General features: G+C 44.6%; 1 protein-coding gene across 1 annotated transcript in view; it reads right to left on the reverse strand.

The window, feature by feature from the left end:
* The window catches only part of LOC143301523 (rhotekin-2-like), an 82,030-nt gene that overhangs the window by 48,437 nt on the left and 16,093 nt on the right, over window positions 1-17,500 (reverse strand). The window lies entirely within an intron of this gene.

Below are 17,500 nucleotides of genomic sequence, written 5' to 3' on the forward strand. Positions count from 1 at the left end.
GGGTAACGAAGCAACGAAGGATCAACAAGCAAGCCCACCACAGACTGAGGTCAAGACTTGTTACATGTTCTGATGTCGGTGTTGTTGTTTTTTGCCCCTTTACCCTTGCCTTTCCTTTTGCACACACCCCTCATCCCACTCCAAACCCACCCCCCTTCCCCTTAGCCGTCTCTCTCTCTCTCTCTCTCTCTCTCTCTCTCTCTCTCTCTCCACACACACACACACACACACACACAGAGTGTAATAACATTCAACCTCTCCTTGTGTATATCCTTTCAACTCTACCACCCACAGAATGGCTACAATGTTTTTTATATACAAGATTCCATTTTATTTCTTTGTTGACTTTCACTCAGTCCCTCACTCAAACGAGTTTTTGTGTTTGTTTCTGTTGTTGTTTTCTTTTGTTGTTGTTGTTGTTTTAACGTCAGAACGTTCATTCGGGACTTTGTTCATTCTCAAGTCTACACTCCCAAATGCTTTGTTTGTTTGCTTTTTAATCTTATGAGTACTTAACAAACCGGACGACAGGTCTACTGGTTCGACATTTAGCTAAAGAGGTCGAAGTCGTAACCCATCCTGGTGTTACCAAGCCACAAAACGTACCCTTCCTTTGCCCCCACAAATTCACATGCACACCCATTCCCCTCCCTGGACCCCCACCCCTTCCTCCTCCACCCACGATCGACCCCCCCCCCTTCCCCCACCCCCAACCAACCCGCTCCTCTAATCTCCCTTTCCCTCACACTACCCAGAGAGTACCCTCTCCGTTACCTTCAAACGCTTCAGGCCCATACTGTCCAAATATACATATATATATATACCTATCACCTAACCTACCTGTTTTGTTTTGTTTCTTCGCCCGTGGGCGTTTCTGTTTGGCTACCGCCGTTATCTAGGGGGGAAAAGGAGTGTGCGTCCCCCCCCCCCCCCCCATCACTCCCTCTCTCTGTGCGTCTCTCTCCCTCTCCCTCTCTGGGGCTCAAGGACAGGCAGAGGGGACAGAAAAGAAGTGAGAGAGAGAGAGAGAGAGAGGGGGGGGGGTGAAAAGGGACGGAGGTGGGATCGGGAGGTGAGCGGGGAGACGGGTGGGCAGGGGATGGGAGAGAAACACCACACACACACACACACACACACACACACACACACACACACACACACAAAGACAGACAGAGTCAAAGAAAGAAGATGACAACAAAATGGTAGAGGGTTACAAGACTGACATAAGCAAAACCCCGCTTTAAAAAAAAAAAGAAGATAATATAACGACAAAAAACGGCTTTAGGCAAAATCAAAACTGCCAGTAAGAATAAACCACCCGCACACGATCTCTGACCAGATGGAAAAAGACAATGACATAGAAAGACAATCCGACACGCACAAAGACAATCAATCAAGGAAACACACACACACACACACACACACACACACACACACCAAATCTTGTGAGCCAGTCGCATGGGGACAGAGAAAACAGATAAGCATAGAGAAAGAGACAAAGAGACAGACATACAAAAGAGACATAGGTCAACACACACACACACACAGAGAGAGAGAGAGAGAGAGAGAGAGCTCAGTTATGGATTATACGAACGAATGTGTGAAAGTTGCAGGAAGAGGAGGAGGAGGAGGTGGAGAGGAAGAAGAAGAAGAAGGAGGAGGAGGAGGGTGAGAAGGAGAAGGATAAAAAAGAAAATGTAATGTTCTTCTTCTGCATTCGTGGGCTGCAGCTCCCACGTTCACTCGTATGTACACGAGTGGGCTTTTACGTGTATGACCGTTTTTACCCCGCCATGTAGGCAACCATACCCCGTTTTCGAGGGTGTGCATGCTGGGTATTTCCATAACCCACCGAACGCTGACATGGATTACGGGATCTTCTGCTTGCCGTATACACACGAATGGGGTTCAGGCACTAGCAGGTGTGCACATATGTTGACCTGGGAGATCGGAAAAATCTCCACCCTTTACCCTTCAGGCGCCGTCACCGAGATTCGAACCCGGGATTCTCGGATTGATTGAAAGTCACACGCTTTAACCACTCGGTTATTGCGCCCGTCAGAGACCACTTCATTTCCCAGTGTAGACTTCAGAACTCTTTTTTTCTTTTTCTTTCTTGTGTAATAAAATGAATTGTATACGACCAAACACGTAACAGAAAGTAAATGAATAAATGAAAACGAAAACGAAACAAAATAATGAACAATGCAAATACACACAGACAGAGAGATACACGCGACACACACAAACACAAACAACAACAACAACAACAAACAAAACCCCCAAACAAATCCGATGGAAGAGGAAAACAAAACAAAACAAAACAAAAAACACCCACTACTGCAGTTCCGTAAACAAATAACTATATGGGAATAACATTTCAAACGTGGTAATGGACATCTAGGATACCGGCTGTGTAAATCTCCTCTTTGGTGGGCACGAAAGGGGGCGGGGAAGGCTGTGACGTCTCTGATCCCCTCCAAAAGCCATTACGTCTGGGTTCCAGACAGCCACACGATGGCAAAGCACAAATATATCTCTCCAGATTTGGAGAGACGAAGGGGAGGAAGAGGCTAAGAGAGAGAGAAGGGGGGGGGGGGGGCAAGAGAGGGGGAGAGAGAAATAGAGAGACAGAGACAGAGACGAGAGGGAGAGGGAAAGACAGATAGGCAAACAGATGGAGATGAAGAAAGAGACAGAGAGAAATGGAGACAAAAACAGGTAACCAGACGTAGACAGGCAGACACAGACAGACACAGAGAGAGAGACAAAGAGAGAGACAGAGACACACACACACACACAGAGACACAGAGAGAGAGCAGACACACACACATACACACAGACATAAAGAAAGAACGACAGGCAGACAGAGAACAGGTAAGAAAGAGATAGGGTGGATTCGAAGTAACAGAGAAAGAGAGAGATTGGAAGGGGGTGTGGGGGTGGAGGAAGGGATGGAGAGGGGGTGATACAGAGAAAGACAGAAAGAGAGAGAAAGACAGAAAGAGACACAGCGACTCAAGAGGTCTATGACTTCTCCGAGCCACTCACACGTGTGACAATCCGCTTAGGTTTCACTCCAGACAGAACGGAACTTTGATATGTTTTCCAGGCACACTCTCCGACAAAAACAACAACAACAAACCTTTCAGACTTGGCAAAGTATACCAGGGTTTCTACCCAGGGACTATGACTATATATTGATTTTATTTTCTGAAAATAAAAAAATTCTGAAAGGAATTGGGTGAGAGCTGAGATGTTTTATTGCTCTTGTTGTTTTTTGTTTTGTTGTTGTTGTTGTTGTTGCTGTTTTGTAGATAGATAGATAGATAGATAAGAGTGTGTGTGTGTGTGTGTGTGTGTGTGTGTGTGTGTGTGTGTGTGTCCCTGTTGTTTTAATATTGTCAGAGATGATGTCAGATCTGCTAGCCCTCTTTGTTGCATCACTCCTTCACATTTATCTTTACCCCTAACCCTTTGCCTCCCCCTCCCCACATACACCCTCAGTTCCCACCCGTGGATAAATAGATAAATAAATAAACAAATAAATAATATTTTAACAGTCAACGCTTTGAACGTCATTAGTAGAGTGTGAGTCTAGTTGAGCGAGTACTGTCCGACTAGAAATAGGTGTACGCAACTCCCTACAGTCATAAGAAATGAAAATGACAATGCGATGAGGCAAGGATCTACGGCGATGAGAAAAACGCGACAACAAAAGAGGACGCTGAAAAAGAAAGAGATGGGGGGCAGTGGGTGACAGCCGGACAGGTGGGAAGAGGGGGAGAAGATGTCAAAAACACTTTTAAATTTCTGTAATGCCAATGCTTAAGGTGCTGAATGCCAATTTTAAAGGTGCTCCTCATATACGTTTTCACCCATAAAACACTAAAACAGAGACCCCATCCCCACTCCCTCCAAACTCCCGCGCGCACGCAAACACACACACACGCACAGAGGCGCTGCGCCAAAGTCGTAAAAGAGAACCATCATTACACAAGATGTCGAGCTAAAAAACCACTCTGTTGGAGAGCGGGGAGGGGGAGGTATGCGGGGGGGAGGGGGGAGATATTCCAGATTCTGCCTTTGACATGTAACAGCACTGCCCTGCACACGAGTTCTGGCACCGACTTAAAAGTGCACTCAAGAGTTTCAGAAAAGTTACCGGTTCTAAGATCCAAGTGTCGAGAAGGCATAAAAGCCACGAGAAACTGCAACATTTACAGAAAAGTTGTTGGTGTTTTTTGTTTTTGTTTTTATCTATTTAACCGGCGAGCCACCAGCGTTACGAGCTGACAAGGTCAGAATAAACCAGACGAAATGGAAATGATCCGCAGATTTTTCCCGCAAGAACTGTAATCATCCCAGCTTAGCATGTCCAACTGCTAAAATCTACAGCACGGAGCACGCTAAGAAGATCAGGAAAGACGATTTTGTTGTGATCAAGAGCCGAGGTATCGGATAAGATCCATAATCATGGAGGACAAGACAGAGAGAGAGGAAAAAATACTCCTAAACCAATCCCCTCCCCTCCTCCTTCTCCACCTAATTACCCACATAATATTCAAAGAAACAGACAGACAGACAGACAGACAGAGTATATTACATTTTCAGATTTAACAGAAATGGGGCACTGAAATCACTGGGGTGAAGAAGAACAACAGCAACAACAATAACGAGGACGGCAGTCAATCAGAAGAAAAACAGAAGTAACAACAACAACAACAACAAAGACGATAATGACATTGCCATCTTGGAGAAAGGAGGAGGAGGAGGGCAACTAGAGCATCAGTAGCAACAACTACAAATAACAAACAAAGCCGACAAAAGAACACCAACATTGCACCATCAAGAGAAAAAGAAAGAAAGAAGAAGCTGACGATGTTACACGATTAAACAAAAACAAAAAATGAAATAAAATAAAATAATTTAAAACACGAAAAGCAATTTCGCCGCGACTTTAAACAGAGACGCGAATAGACCTGACGTAACGGTCTAGCAGCTGCATGAACAACAAACTGATCCTCTTGCCCCACTTCACCCAGCAGGCGGCCTGTCTCTCTATATCCCCACTCTCCCAGTCCCAGCCTCATCTCTCAGACTCCGCGTCTTGGTGTGTGTGGATGGAAAGGACAGAGATGGAGAGGAAGCGGTGAGAGGACGACAAATAACATCTATACAGGACTACCTTTCATTTGTCTGCGGTTGCAGTGATGGTAGGCGCGAGCGAATCGTGCTTAACACACACACATACACGCACTCCCCAACAGACACACACGCGCGCATGCCAGTGTTCCCAATGGGCCTGATTTTTTGAGGGTCACTGTGACCCTTTGACTGGAATTTTTGAGGGTCATTGTCACATTTCTGAGGGTCAACAGGAAAACATACAAAAAATCAATGAAGACAATTGTACAATGAAAATGAAAAGAAACCCACACCTTCTCCAAACAAGGACATTCGAAATGCTTGAATACAATGAAAACACAGTCAACTAGTTATAATGAGCACATAACCATACTCACTACTAATGAACACACAACAGCGTTTGCCTGCATCGGCAAGGGAAGTTACTCTAACACGTTTTTGGCCAGCTCAGTTTCGTCTGCTATGCACTAGCCTAAGCTTAGGCCCACGATGCGTGCTTCGCGGTTTTCCTGGAAGCCGTAAGATGCTTGTTAGTTTCAGGAAAAAGTGTGCGTCACATTGACGCACAGGGTAAAAATTTTGTGCGTCAAAGTTGTAAATCTGTGCGTCATTTACGCACATATGTACGTTTTTGGGAACACTGCATGCATCAACACACACACGCAAACACACACACACACACGCGCGCGCGCGCGTGCACTCCCCAACACACACACACACACACACACATAAATACACGCGTGCGCACCAAGCAAGCAACAAAAGTGTGTACTTGCTCATATCATGTCCCGCAATGAACCGTGTAACAAATCTTTCTGTCACCTCACATAGCTAAAGTAACTATTCTAAACGTTTTCTTAACGATGGCTAAACCGCTTAAAATTTTCAGTGAAATGTCATTTCTTAATCAATTAAGACAAGGACCCGCAAGAAATTTTTAGTAAAAAAAAATTAAATTAAAAGAAAAAAAAAAAGGATCGGAGCTGACCACAGAACCAAATTAAAGTCAAGTCCATTATGAAAAAAAAGTGGTTGTCAACAGCCATTTAGTACGTTATATTATGCACAGACAATGTGAACGCTACACCCCTTCCACCTTACAATTATTGAATGTGGCAGTGTATACCATAACAAGAACGGGAAAAAAAACCTTTACAAAAAACATATAAAAAACTATAACAAGAAGTGGGGAGGGGGCATACGAACACACGCTTTAACAACAAAGGCGCCTGTCACATCTGACACACGGTGAAAGGAGATACAGTTGACCTCGAAAGGAAATGAATCAGCCCCCTTCTTTCAGCCCCAGCGCCATCGATCTCCATCTTCATTCCCCTGTCCTCCATCACTTGGCAGCTTGGGGGTGGGGGCCGGGGGTTGGTGCCGGTGGATGGGGGTCGGGGTTGGGTTGGGAGGATTGGGGTCGGGGGGTGGGGGGGTGGGGGGGCGTCGAGAAGGAGTGAGAACTTTGGAGGAAGGGAAGATGAGTGATGGGGGGATGCGGGAGGAAGGAGGAAAGGGAGGGTGGGGGTTGGCGGCCAGCGGGGATGTGGCGGATGGAGGGAAGGTGGGGAGGATGGAGGCGAGGCGGCAGGGACAAGGGACAGAAGGCCCCGTTCACGAAGTGGGTCGACTGACAAGTCCCTGTCCTCGGCGGCTACTGCCTTGTCAGCTATGTGGCAGAGATACGTGCGCGTACACACACACACACACAAACACACACACACATGCACCTTCACACAAACGGGCTCGCACGTTCAAGCGCACGCACTCACACACAGGAAAGAGAAGAGAGTATCCACCCACGTCTCTCTCTCTCTCTCTCTCTCTCTCTCTTATATCTCCCCCACACTCTCTCTATCATCTGTCGACCTTCGTCCAGTCTCCTGTCACCATTCATTACATGTATTCGCGATAACGCGGTTAGTGGGCAGACAGCGTATTACTGTCATAGCCCCTGAGTAGTAATAGAACAAACCGTAACGCACGAAAATAATAGGCCAGCACTGCTTCACAGCCTCAGGTAAGCATAATCTAAATTTCATAAAGTTCTCGACTGCCGTCAGGTGGGTATAGCTTGCAACACTGAACGAAAGCCACAATAATAAGGAAACAGCGTATCACTCTTCATATCCTCTGTGAACAGATGGCAACGCAAAAATAGTCCAGTACTGCTAAACAGCCTTAGGTAAAAAACTAAAATATTTAAGTTTCATAAAGTTCTCGACTGCCTTGGCAAAGCAAGTGACAACGAAAACCACAAAAACTACAATAACGAAATTCAGAGAAAGAAAAAAACAACCGATTTTATTCATCAATGATTTGACTCGATTCCTGTATTATTACACCACGGAGATGACAAATTATTTTCTCTCATCGACTCTCATGATGGCTCTCATTAACACAAAACTTGTTAACAAATCCTTCACGACGCCTTGTCTGCTTTCCGGCTCAAACAATAATGATTCACGGCTTCACAGTCAGCCCATTGAGTCATGTACGCTCGACTGGTCAGACCAGCTGGAGATTTTTTTTTTTTTTTTTCAGTTTCTTTTGGCTTAAATAAGCTTTAATTGTTCAACAGTACACTTGATTACAATGCAAACAAAGACAAAAGATCATCAACAAGCTTAAAGCTTATACTGTGCTCACAACGTTGCACTTCAATTTTCACATGACAGCTGATGAACCATATTATCAATAATCAATAGTATCAAATCACATTCATAAACAGTAAGTAATGAAATATTGCAATAAAACAAATGAACAAATAAATACATAATATAGTTTTTCTTTTCTTTTTTTTTCTTTTCCTTTTTTCTCTTTTCTTTCTTTTTTGTTTTGAACTAGGGGAAAAGAAGTGTATGAAAACCCTGATAATCAATCATACAATTACTGTCTCGGCAAACTAAACACACGTCAGACAAAAAGCAACATGTAAAATTGTATTCGCAGAACTGGTCTTTCACAACTGAAACAGATACTGGCCTACCGTCCTTCCTCCAACTCATTGTTTTTTGTTGCTGTTTCTTTTTTCTTTTTCTTTTTTTCAATCCGAAGTTGTCACACACACCATAAAAAGTAAAAACGTTTCTCCATCATAACCACAATAACACCGCACACACTTTCTGACCACCTTGGAGAACACCACACAAACTGAGATATTGTTATCCCCCCTAACTCTGCTCATCTGCCTAGCCGATCCCTTGCGGCTATTAGTGGCTTGCTTTCTGGTCAGAATGCTAAAGCTTCTTCCACACACACACACACACACTACAGATAACCTTAAAAACCAATACTTGTAGTGGCAGTACAGAGTAAGCACAGCGCAGCCACCAACCAAGCTTGGCACACACGATAAGCCCACACACACACGACCCAAGGAGAAAGAACTTTTTCCCTTTCACACACTTGTCAACGTTACAACTCTCTCAAGCCTTTTTTTTCCTTCTTTTCCCCCCCCCCCCCCCCCCCCCCCTCTCCTAAGCCAACGCCGATAGCAATGACCTTACCTTTTTACAAGCGGCCCTGATGGGACAGGGGCAGAATGAGTAATGGAGCTTGGAAGGTCGGCGAAGGAAAAGTTTTACTGTTGAGGCATCGGGTTTGGGGTTGTTTTTTTCTATTGAGTCATTCACTATTTTGGTCATCATCCGTTTATTTGTGTATACGCATCCGTTCGTTCATTCTTTCGCGTATATTCATAGAAACGGAGTGCCTGAGTCAACAACACAAAACTTAGACACCTAAGAAGAGAATGTGTGTGTGTGTGTGTGTGTGTGTGTGTGTGTGTGTGTGTGTGTGTGTGTGTGTGTGTGTGCGGAAGAGAGAGTGGCATGCATTTACATGTGTGTGTGTGTGTGCGCGCGCGCGTGTATGCGTATTTGTGTGTGTGTGTGTGTGTGATATCTGAAGGCAGGGTGTCTGAAAGGAGGAGTTTTTATTATGCTCCATGTTTGGTGTCATATACTGTACCATGTCAAACTGTGAACGATCGTTTGAGTGATAACGCGTAACGAACGGGTCACACGCTGAACGGCACGGATGCCAAAAGTCTTGTGTTGTTTCTGGAACACGCTAATCAGTTATCACATTAGCTTGGACCAACGTTGACACGACGGTCCGGGGTAAGGAGGGTGGAGGTGAGGAGGAAACTTAGGGTTTCTCTGGGAATGACATACAACCCGGTTTTCTCCTCCTCCTTTTCACTGCTGGTCAAGCCACAGTAACATGAAGTGGTTTGACGCGACTGCCAAGTGTCAAGTCAATCTCGCGTATCCCTTCCCTATTTATCTCTGTACGTGATTGTGAAAAGTGAAAATGCATTGAGAGATTCCAAAGGAAGAGGTCAGTTCATGTGGCGCTCCCCCACCCCTACCCCCTTTTTTTCTTTTCTTTTTTAACAAATGGACCAAAAGTGCTCACAGCTAATACTTTCATAATCACCCTACCCCCTCCCAAGGAGACGGAGGGGATGGGATTATTACCTTCACGTGTGAATGGATCCTAACGATACAGTACCCCCATGCTCTTTAATAAGAGTCAAGTCGTTCGCAGGGTGGGGTCGGTTGGTGGTTATCATACCCACTCTCCCGACACCGTTTCAGTACTTATATCCTTCTTCGGTGGTATCCTTTACTTAGACATACGGCAAGAGATTTATACGTGGTAGGGAAGACAGGAGGCGTGGACGGAGGGAGGGGTGGGGGGGGGTAGAAGGAGGAGTCGATATGAGGATCACAGCCCCTCTCGAAAGTAACCCACCAACCCACCACGAGACGGAAAGTCTAAAAGAGAAAATCACTGATCTCTCTCTCTCTCCCTCTCTTGCTCGCTTGACCGCCTCAGCTTTGTGATGAAATCATTCTCTTTCGCCCAACCAGGCAGTCTTTGCCGCACGCCACAAAGCCTGGTGCTGGGATCCTCCCTTTTCCACCACCTGCCCCCCGCAAATCATCCTCCTTGTTTGCTCCCTGACCCTTTCACACCTCGTCCCCCCCCTCCCCAACACTCCTCTCTCTCTCTCTCTCTCTCTCTCTCTCTCTCTACTGTCACAACCAGTCTAACGGTTCCACAAAGAAACGCGGAGTGTAACCGAGTGGAGAAGGGAGATGGGAAGTGAAACAGTACAGAGGCTGAGCTCATCATGTTCGACCAGCCGGAGTGTTGACCAACACCTGCCTTTGTATCTACTGGACCAAAGACCATAATACTGACAGCCCCCTGCCTGGTCATTGTCACTACTGAAGTAAGGTGATATCATACAGGGGGTGAAAAAAAGAAGAAAGGGTGGTCGAGCTGTGTGTGTTCTGTTTTAATTATCACCATCAGTTTGGGATAAGTATCGTTTCTATGACAGGTTCTTGAACTCTGTAGTCATGCTGTTGATGGTGATGCAGCTGTACTGTACTCATCACGTTCTTACTAGATTTCATTTCAACTAATCTAACGGTTCTCCACACTAAGCGAGCCGTTTGCCGTCTAAAAGTGACTAAGTGCGTTGGGGTTACGCTGCTGGTTAGGCATCTGCATAACAGATATGGTGCAGCGTGTATGAATTTGCCCGATTCCAGTGACGACGCCTTGAGAAACTGAACTGAACTGAGCTGTAGGAAGGGAAGAAATGGAATGGGGGAAGTAAGTAGGACGAGCTCATCAAGTTCGACCAGCATGGAGTTGTTGGCCGACATCTGTCTGAAGTTTTCCTGACCACTGTCCCACTGAGAATAGCCTGTGCGTGCACTGACAGAGAGATCTCACTGACTGCTCGCTGCCCTGCGGGTGCTGCAGGACAAACCGGTTGTTTTGAAAAAAAGGAAAGGGGAAAATCAAATATTCACAGCTCTCAGACATCTCCTTTGAATTGAACATTTATAGCTCTCAGACATCTCCCTTTGAATTAAACATTTACAGCTTTCAGACATCCCCCAAAAGGAGAGGGAGATCTCTGAGAGCTGTAAATGTTCAATTTTGATACACAGAGAGGTGGGCAGAGAGACAGGCAACAACAAAGATATTAAACACTGACGTCAAACTCGCAGACCAAAGCTGAAAAAAAAAATGTCAAAACCTGTCTGGTCTTTGAACTTCCTGGTCAGGCTTTGTTTCCTGATGAGTGGGCGCACCTCTTCGTCTTTCTTCTTCTTCAACAGATTCGATTATTCATCACAGCACACTGACAACACATAATTCTTTGAACACATAATTCTTTGATGCGTGCGTTTTCTTACCAGGGAGCCCTGGCCTGGTTCTGTTTGGAACAGTCTTTCTGCATGTATCATTGTACGGTACTACTAGCGTTTGAGCTTGTGCGTGTGTGAAGAGGAGGACCAACCGTAAAAATATAATTGTAATAAGAAAAAAAAGAAGAAAAAAAAACAAAAAAACTTTTTTTTTTTAAACAACAAAAAACCTCAAAATAACCAAAACATTTTTAAATAAAGAAAAAAGAGAGGAAAAAAAACCTGCCATTCATTCAGTTTCTTCAGCCCAGTTAGGTGGCCCAAAGGCACGCTTGTTTCAAGACCACCCACATGTATGTACCAGGTCTCTCTGGAGAGAGCAGTAATTGACAGATTGCTTTGCGTGTCACTGTACTATTCCCAACCCAGTTGAGGTCCTAAGAGTGTGTTCGCTTTCGAGTGTGTGTGTGTGTGTGTGTGTGTGTGTGTGTGTGTGTGTGTGTGCGTGAGTGTGTGCGTGTGCGTGTATGTCAGTGTGCGTGTGTGTGAGTGTGATTGTGTGAAGACGCTGAAGGATGTGTGTGTGTGTGTGTCTGTGTCTGTGTCTGTTGTCTTCAGTTTAACGTCTTTCCACTTGAAGTGATATTAGACGGGAAAAAAAAAAAAAAAAAAAAAAAAAAAAAAAAAAAAAAACCCGTGGGGTTAGGGGCTGTGAGAGGGGGAGGGGTAAAAGTGTGTGTATGTGTGGAGGGTGAATAGGGAGAGACAACGCTAGGAAAAATGGAAACGTTATAAACGCCAACATCAAACAAATATAACATCTATAACAAATGTCCTATAGGACTATGCAGCAAACCTTCTGCAATAACAAATAACATATTGGAATTGTTAATAACACATTCAAAAGAACTTTTGGTGAAGTCTGGCAAAAAACATTTTAGATTCTGACATTCGAATATTACATGGTTGCTAGAAATATGTTCTCCACATATGCATCTGACATCTTTGCTGAACTTTGTTACAAAAGCGTTCGTCTGTGTCTGTGTGCGTGCGTGCGTGCGTGTGTGTGTGTGTGTGTGTGTGTGTGTGTGTGCGTGCGTGCGTGTGAGTGTGTGTGTGAGTCTGTGTGGGCGTGTCTGTGCGTGCGCAAGGGCTTGCCTATGTGTGTGTATGTCTGGACGTGTGCATCTGTATGTACACGCGCGTGATTGCATTCACATTTGTGTGTGTGCGTGTGTGTGTGTGCGCGCGTGTGCGTGTGTGCACGCGCCTACAGATTGCAGCAAGCGGTAACACGATGCTGACCCCGCGAACCAAGCAGGCCACCACGTACTTAAGCTCCCAAGCTGGTAACGCCTCACGAACAACCCCTTCCCTCCCCTTCCCTTCCCCCTCCTATCCCCCCTGCCCCCCATCAGAGAAGAACCCGGCAACATCTGTCGCGAGTCATCCCATCACCGATGGGATCCGCCCCCCCCCCCCCCCCCCCCCCTGAACAGACAAAGTCTTAGTCGATCGATTGTATAATCATCATATCCTGTCTTTTTGCATCGGTGCTTGCATACCCAGACGATGAGGGTCCACAATGTGCACGCTCCGTGAATATTCGAAAACATAGGCATACGTATTTATTGATTAATCACACACTTAAATGATAGCACTTAACACACTTAAATATAGCAGTCTTCACCACTCTATCCCCAACGTCAACGGCCCTTTACCAATATATTTTCATTTATAAAGCATAATGCATTATATTATCATTAGTATCACTGCCATCACCATCACCACAACCACCACCACCACCACCACAGCCACCACCATTATCATCATCATGATGACTATTTTGACCACCAACAGAGCGACAAAGTCGATTACAGCAAGCAAGCCAGCCTTCTCCAGTGCATTATACTTATAGTCGACCACGCTGTGCCAGTGTTTGTTTTCAGATGTCTGGTGACATCTGTATGGGATAATCCTTAGTTGACTGCCTTTGGTGGTAAATCCAGTGGCTGACTTGTTCTCTAAGGCACGCGCACGCACGGCCCATGGGCTTCTTTTGCTGTCTAAACATTCACTGCTACACTAACCCACAAGGGGTCATAACTTCAATAGTGACTGGCCGTGTGTGGCAAAAGGGAAAGAAGGTAAGGATAGCGGGGAAAAAAGTGAAGTAAAATAACCAGTGGCCATGTGTGGAAAAAGAAGGGGATGGCAGCGGGGAGAAAAAAAACGAGAAGAAGAAACACGCACGCGCGTACTTCAACATGAATAAACTTTGAAATGAGACGAGACGAACCGGGTCGCTACCAAGTTAAACACACTCTGGCCGCCCGTGTCCACAACCTACACAACTTCAAAGTATGTTTGACAACCACTAAACGAGATGCTTCAGTTAAACTGTACGCACAATAACGTTTCTTAATAACCACACAACACACCGATAAAATCTTACGCTATGGTCGCATTATTGAGCTGACACGTATTAAGTGCATAATTATTATAGAAGAACGAGAGTAGGAACAGACAACTGATTCTACAAACATTCGCTCACCCTGTTCTGAACAACCATTTTCTTCAGATTATGATACATAATTATGAAGTCCTGGCCTCTTTGTTTCTTTTCTTTTTTTCTTCTCCCCCCCCCTCCCCCCACCTCCCCCACTCCCCGCCCCTTCTTCCCGGTCACACCAGATTGTGCAAAAAGCACTGCTCTTCATATGAATGGCCGACTCAGCAATTTTCAAGATTTTTCTGCCTGTCAGCAATCTTCTCCCTTTTAACAGCGTATGAAATTATATTGTATTACGCTACTCTTTGTCACAAATAACATATGTGTGAAATTTGGGTTGTTCTCCACAGGGAAGTGCTTCGCCATCTGGCAGCGCCACCATGCTCATTGTCTTTTTCTGTCTCCATGTTTCTTTTTCCTTATCTTTTTTCTTTCTTTTTTTTTTCCAACTGGAATTTGCCAGAAGCAAATCAGTTGTTGCCATGGATTTTTTTGTTTGTTTGTTTTGTTTTTTCGGGTTAAAAAAAATTATAAGAAACTGGACCATCCATTCACCAACTGAACAGCTCTGCCTGTGTATAATTTTACTACACAACTTGGAACTCCGTTTGCCGTCTATTCAAAGAGCTGCGTCAGCTGAATTGTGGGCACTGTACTGTTTCTTAAGAACAACAATACACCGACCAAGTCTTACGCCCTGGCCGCATTCTTCAGCTGACAGGTCAGCAGCAGGTTTTACAAGATTTCATTCGTATTGTTCTGATAATAACTAGCCACGTCACCATGAGATAAACTGAACACTGACCCCATTCTGTTTTTCGGCCACACCAGCTTACGTAAGTATTGCTCTCGATCTGTATGTAGCTGAACCATGGTTTCTGCTGCTGTTGTTGTTTGTTTTGCTTTTTAAAGATGTCTGTGCCTGTCTGTAAAATGAACTAACCTACCTTCTGATACTGTATTCTGTGTTGCATCACTATACTGTCACAATAAATGTTGGAGAAGTAGCTGCTCTCCAGCTCCTCTCCATACTGGAATGCATTCCATTTGGTTTTTGGTTTTGTTTTGCTGCTACTGCTGATCCTGCTGTTATTAACTTTTTCTGCATGCATGTCTTCATATTATATTTATTCCCCATAAAAGTGAACTTCTCAAAAGTTGTGCAATCTCTTGCTGCCATAGGTTATTTTACGTGCATTGTCAGAATCACGAAAATTTAAGACAAATCATGTCCGTCTCAAACCTTAAAGCGAACAATCTATATGTAACTCGTCCATGGTCAGTTAGCGTTAGATGACTTCTGTATGGATAATCCCCATATAATGCGGACTTCGGCAGTTAATCCAGGAAATGACTTATTAGCTAAACTGGAACATGTACGGTCCGTGGGTTTTGTCGCTGTTGAAAAATACAATGAACGCTACATGACCCACACATGGGATAATTCTTCAAGATGACTATTTCGAACAGCGAGAAAGGATAACCATCGGTATGTGGTTAAGAGGGAAAGAAAATGGGGGAGGAAAACGGAAAGGAAAAAAGAGAACTCTCTCTCTCTCTCTCTCTCTCTCTCTCTCTCTCTCTCTCCAACCCCCCACCCCCCTACCAATCTGCTCTCTCTCTCTCTCTCACACACACACACACACACACACACACACACGCGCGTACTTCAACATGAATGGAACGAGACGAGACGATCCAAGTCATCACCAATCCAAACACACCCAGGCTGCCTGTGTACACAACCTACAGCTTCAAAGTATGTTTGCCAACCACTGAAAGAGCCGCGTTAGCTTAAGCGTACGTAACGTAACATGTCTCAAGAACCACAATGCACCCAATAAACGCTTACGTTTTGCCCGTATTCTTCAGCTGACACCCAAAAAACATATTGTACATGAATTCATTCAGTGTTCTGATTAGCCAGCAGCTTATGAAGAGAATGATGCCAATTTTTGTTGCCGTGTGTGTGCGTGCGTGCGAGTGTGTGTGTGCGTGCGAGTGTGTGTGTGTGAGCGTGCGAGTGTGTGTGTGTGTGTGTGTGTGTGTGTGTGTGTGTGTGTGTCTGTCTGTCTGTCTGTCTGTCTGTCTGTCTATGTGTTTCGGTCACATATGCTCACAAAAGTGCTTCCCCTCGATCTGAAACAGTGGTTTTCGAAGATGTGTGCGCCTATCTTGACTAATGTTGCCTTCCAAAACATATAAACAGAATACTTTGTTAATCGTTGTAAATTATGTATATATATTTTATGCAGCTGACTATCTTAATACACACTTTGTGATCCGTTGCTGCCTATGTGCATGTAATTGTATTGTATCGTATTGTATAACTCCTTTGTCACAACAGACTGTGTGAAATTCGGGCTGCTCTCCCCAAGGAGAACATTTCGCTACAATGAGGAGCGCCATCCCTGTTTTTTCTGCCTACAAGTGTATTTGTTTTCCTATCAAAGTGGAATTTTCTACAGAATTTCGCCAGGGACAACCCTTTCGTTGTCATGGCTTCTTTTACGTGCGTTAAATACATGTTGCACACGGGATCTTGGTTTATCGTCTCATCCGACTGACGAAGACTCCAACACTCAAGGTCTGGTAGGGGGAGGAAATACTGGCGTAGTGTGGGAATTGAACCAGCTAAAACAAGCTAAAGGCATACCTCACTGCCTCGCGGTTAAAGGGAGTGAGATGATAAAATGAACGTCTGAAAAAAAAAAGGATTTTTTGCAGAGTCGGTACAGAGGGTGCAAAACATGAGCAAAAATGGATAACTTCCCCTTTTCTCTGGTTAAAACCGTTGCTTTGCCTGACTGGATAACTGATATTGCAGAAGGTGTAGAGTGTGTTTGACCTAGAAAAAAAAAAAGAGTACAGATTTCGGTGTATTTGGCAATTACCCGAGAACATGTTCTGACTGAACTCAATTTCGGTGGTGGTTGTTGTTGGTGGTGGTGGTGGTGGTGGTTTTCCTCTACTTCGTCTCTTATTACAACCATGATCAGTGCCAGACAGCTGTTTCAAAACTTACAACACACACACACACACACACACACACACACACACACACACACTTATTCTTATAAAAACTGGATTTTTTTTCTTTTCCTTTCTTCACAAGGATTAGCCTTCATACCGAATTCAGTATCCCACGGTGTACAGATCCTTATTTGGCATTGACGTCATGTGGACTTCCTTTTTTCTTTTTCTTTTTTTCTAGATCACCAGTTAGTTCGCACAATATGTAGAAGAAAAAATGGGTTTTTTTTTCATTATCAATCTGCCAATAACCAACACATACATGTATGCAAGAACACGCACACTTTTTTCCCCTTAACTACATAATGTTCAGGGTACGGTAGGGAGAGAGAGAGAGAGAGAGAGATAGAGGAGGTCATGATAATGAAACAAGAGTACGGGTGGAACAATATTCACATCAAGCCTCGGACACCTTCATTGCTGAATATAATTATGCAAAACCACGAACGCCCGCATGCACCCTCCCCCAATCTCTCTCTCTCTCTCTCTCTCTCTCTCTCTCTCAATCTTTCTCACACACACACACACACACACACACACACACACACACACACACACACTCTCAGCACTGACTTCCGACAACCGCGGGTCACACCGGCGTCAATTTGATAATAAAAAGATAAGG

The sequence above is a fragment of the Babylonia areolata genome, chromosome 2, assembly GCF_041734735.1.
Source record: "Babylonia areolata isolate BAREFJ2019XMU chromosome 2, ASM4173473v1, whole genome shotgun sequence".
Taxonomy (NCBI): Eukaryota; Metazoa; Mollusca; class Gastropoda; order Neogastropoda; family Buccinidae; genus Babylonia; species Babylonia areolata.